Here is a 5,024-nt window from a genome sequence, read left to right on the forward strand (position 1 = left end):
CTTTGAATCAGATTAAGCATCTCAACCCCGGCATTGACCTCAACATTGATGGGTTGCATCATCTGGCCTACGTCATCAATGGACAATTAATCCCTCCCCCTCATTCTCCTATAGGTGACTCTACAATTCAGCTAGATAGGGATCAGAGTGAAGGAGAAAAGAAGGTTGCTACTGAGGATGTTACTGCCGAGGTGGGTAATGAGATATCGGATCAAACTGAGAAGCCCTTAGAATGAAGAGTCGGGATGCCAATTTTATTTGTATCTCTTATTTGGGACCTTAGAGCCCCTTTTGATGCTGTAATGAATATTGTCATAATTCTTCTCGATTTTGTCTTTTTATTTTAAATATTTTCTGACTTCGTATTACTTACTAACTACATGCATTGCTTTACAGCTAGTATTATCTTAGCAGGCTTTTATCATATCTTTTCCTTGATAATATGGTTTTATTCGTCTAGATTTATAGTCTTATTTAGTAACTCGGATATAATTTCGAGCTCTTAAACCATAACAAGATTATTTCATTATATATATTAACTTGAATATAAATTTTGAGTGCTATTGCTGACCTGGCCTACGGATTTCGCACCTTTCTTTGTCAGGTATTAATTTCCATGAAGTTTCTTTACTTTAACTTAGCATTTTGCAAAGTTTCTATTTGCGAAGGTAAATATTGATTCCTTCAATCTGTAATCTAGGTTTCATTACCAAGATTTTATTCGACGTAAAGGCAATACTGTCACATGTTCGAGTTTAGTTCAATAACCATAATTTTGAATATTTTGACTTGATCAGAGAAGGTCATCTCACTCAAGTAGAGGAGTGTCTGAGCTGTTCATCAGGCTTATAATCCGGCTCTTCATTCTCATCTCGGATCTTGGACCTCATTATCTCGGTCTTTAAGACCTCGGTTTTCAATACCTTGGTTAGTCTTATCAATTTCATCATTCTCTTGATTTTCTCCCCCTGCTTCAGCTCAGACAGGAGGGATGGGTTCTTTATGTCTGACAGTAACCCGAACTTTGGGCTTCGAGATGTCTTGAATAGTCTCATTCTCATGAAATACCATATCTCATCTTCTCACTACCTTCTTGTTGATTGGATCCCAAAGTCGGAATCCAAATTCACATCTCGACGAACCGAGGTAAATACATTCTTTTGTTTTTGCATCGAGCTTCGCTCTTTCATCTTTAGGGATATGCACAAAAGCTCGACATCCAAATACCTTCAATTGATAATAGGCCTCTTTCCGACCTGTCCAGACTTCTTTTGGAATTTTTCCTTCAAGTGGTCGTGATGGTGAGCGATTTATCAAGTCAACAATAGTTCTGACGGCTTATCCCTAGAATGATTTTGACAATTCGACATTCGATAGCATATGTCAGACCTTCTCTTCTATAGTCCTGCTCATTCTTTCAGCAAGTTGTTGCAACTTTAGCAAGTGTACTAGTCGTACAAGTAATAAAATGATAAGTAAAGATCGTTCCCACGAGGATTTGTGTTCAAACACCAACTAACCATTTATAATTAAATTGAATCAAACAAGAATTCATTGAATGCATTGATAATTGTCACTAGAAATTGAATTGTATTTGGACTTGATACAATAACTAAAATGTGAATCATAATTTTACAACAAGTAGTAAGAAATCAATGTCCCTCAACCATAAACTTATGTAAGAATCAATCTCATTATGAATTATTTTCCATGTGATGTCAATCAACCTTTTTATTATCACCAAGATGTAATCCCTTACTACCTTGGTTGATACATTAATCAAGAACCCCAATCCCTTGGTGATTCCCTTCTTAATACATACATTAAGCACTAAGATTTTAAAGATTACATCAAAGTCCTAGTTCCAATCCCTTGAATACTAGAACACTGATGATGAAATTGCCAGTTGCAGAAATAATGTAAACATTCCTGTTCTACACTACCCCCTTAATGGAAATAATTGATAAAGACAATTTCATATCATCACATAAAAGATAATCAAAATATTCAATCAACCATACATAAATTCATCTTTGAGTTCCATTGAAATCAGACTACAAAGGACTCTACTCAGACATAGGAAAAAGAAATAACAAGAGAAGAGGAAAGATCAAACTCCATTATCATGATGTTGAATCTTCAATCTTCAATCACAATTACATAAAGTACACTAAACTAATACAATACTAGGGCCTAAGGAATTTAGAATTTCAGAGAGTAAAAAGTCAGATTAGAGGATCTCTCTCAAGTGTGAAGGCCCTTTGCCCTTTTATAGTTTACAAATTCCAACTGAATAACATCCAAAATCTGACATGGGCGCTAAAAAGTTCCCTGTTGGACGTTTTAGCGTTCAACTTTGATGGATGCCCAACTGCTTTCAACTGTCCTCAGCGTTCAAGACCAGAATCTTTTTGAACAACAGAGCGCTAAAACTTTTGCATTGGACGTTTTAGCGCTCGGCACCAGCAATTTTTGGCTTCATTTTGTAGCAGCGCGCTAAAACGTTCGCTTTGGACGTTTTAGCGCTCAACACTTAGAATTCTCTCATTCTTCAGAATCTTCTTCCTTCTCTCATTTGCTTCTTGAGCTTCATTTCCCTACAACAACAATGTAAAGTTTCAACAAAACTTTCAGAACTTGTATTTAGGACTTTCCAGGACATTGACCCTCTTTTACATCCATTTAATCACACAAATTAAGCTAATTCATGCTTAAAAACCTTATAAACCAAGGGTTTATCACAATTCCCAGATTTGAACATTGTTGTCCTCAGTAATGAATTTATAACAGAGAAAGACTTGAGATTCTTTACAGATGAAACTCATAAGGATGGCCTTCAATTAACAAAAGATCAACATTTCATGATACAAGCTTATAACCATGAAATCTCTTATTTCCTATGATTTTCCCAACATCATTTGTGACTTTTCAACAGATCAGTAGAGATGATATACAGAGACTTCCAAACAAAACACCCCCTCACTAGGAACTTCTCAAAAATTGTGAGAATTTAACTCTCTTGCACTCTAGTGTTTAAGGGTGCACTTATCATTCAATCTTCACTGTACTCAAACTACCATAAGCTTTCCCATCTTCTCACTTTCCACAGTAACAATGATCCATAGAGCAGATCAAAAAGGTCTTTGTATAGTTGGAAATATGGCTTGGTATGTGGCTTGACTAGAGGTAGAAGTTTATGTTAAAGGAAGGGTTCAGATTAAACGAATCAGATTCAGATAAGAGGAGTATCACAATATTTATCATATTCTTCTTAATTCCCCCAACTTTCTTCCTTTTCATTCCTTGTACCTTCTTTGAACCTTTCTTTCTCCTTTTTCTTCCAGACACTTTGTGTCTTTAATCCGTTTTCCTTTTTCTTCTTTCTTTTTCTTTCAGACACTTTGTGTCTTTAACCCCCTTTCTTTTTCTTCCTTCTTTTATATATCTCCAACACTTTGTAACACTTTGTGCAATTATTTATTATAGGAAACACTTTTCTCCCAACAGAACTTTTCATCCTTATCACTTATCTGAAACTTTTAATCTGAAGGATTAGAATGAATGTAGGTTCTTGGTTTTATAGACAAACAGACTTAAGCTCAAGGGTTTCATGCAATGGAAACATTAAGGTTGGTCATTTAAACTTTCTGGTTCAAGAAGGAAGTGCCTCAATCATTTCTACCCTACACATCATAAACCATTTCAAACAAGAAATCGGGCAAGTTCTAGAGTTATTCATGCAGTGAAGTGCTTTCAGAACAAAATTTTCTGTATAGGCTCAAATTCTCACAGTTCAGAGTGCATGCTTGACTTTCTCTATATGTATCAAAACTAATCTCTCTACTCTTACACATTGAATGAGTCATGCAATCATTTCATTTTAGCTCAACATGCAAGGTATAAGATTGTATCCTTAATTTGATCAATCATATAAAACTTTGATCAATCTAATCCTCATGGAATTCCATATCACAACTGAAATCCAAATTCAATATCACAACTAAAATCCAAATCACACAAGAAAACTTAGAAAAGAAAAAGATTGAGATGTTTCCCTGTTCTGGCTCATCAATTTGTGTGACATCTCTATGAAGTTTGCATGCCATTCAATCACACCCAATTCTCAGATTTAAACGTTGTTGTTCTCAGCAACTAATTTAAATCTAAAACAACAATTGATCACTGAAACACATTCATATATAAACCAATAGCATCAGTACTATCGCAATGTGCATCATGCAAAAACAGTGAATATCCCAATGTACTTAACTGAATTACAAAAGTAAACTAACAACAAAATAAAACTAAAAGAACTAAAATGAAAATAAGAGAAACTAAAATGGAGTGAAATCAAGAGTCAATGTGAGACTCTGAGTCCTCCTCATCTGAGGTGAGAGGATCTGATCCTGGATCTGCAGTAGGAAGCGGTGTATAGTCATCATCAGCAGTCTGATCCTCCTACACACCAGAGCTAACTCTAACAGGCTGATCTCCAGCAGTCTGATCAGCAGCAGGCGGGGATTTGTCCCCAGTACCCATGGCAGCCATGGCATCCATCATATCCTCATCCTCATCAGCGCGCTCTGCAAAGAATGATGTAGCGGCTGCCTCAAATGCATCCTCCTCCTCTGAATGAGGATACTCCTCAACCTGAAATTCTGCCAGCTCTACTCCCTGGGCCTCACAAAGAGCTGTCATCATCTGAAACATCTGGGTCTGAAATGATTTCTGGCTCGTCTGCATGAACTTAAGACGACAGCGTAAAAACCCAGACGAACCTCAGTGTTGACCAGCCACTGCTCTGCTCATCGCTTCTGCCTTACTGACTCAGACTCAGCCTCTGTCATGTTCTTTCTTCTCGGTGTCAAATCGGAGTCTGCTCCTCCTCCAATCCGGAGCTGTGTGGTGATCATCTTTGCATTAATTTCAGGGTGCAACTTAACTTGTGCCCTATTATCAGCAATGTCAACACCAGCTCTCTTACATAGATGCTGAACCAAAGAATTGTGACCCAGTGCTGCAGT

Source organism: Gastrolobium bilobum, unplaced genomic scaffold, assembly GCF_033153095.1.
Source record: "Gastrolobium bilobum isolate Gb01-03AN ecotype WA unplaced genomic scaffold, APGP_CSIRO_Gbil_v1 utg109845, whole genome shotgun sequence".
Classification (NCBI taxonomy): domain Eukaryota; kingdom Viridiplantae; phylum Streptophyta; class Magnoliopsida; order Fabales; family Fabaceae; genus Gastrolobium; species Gastrolobium bilobum.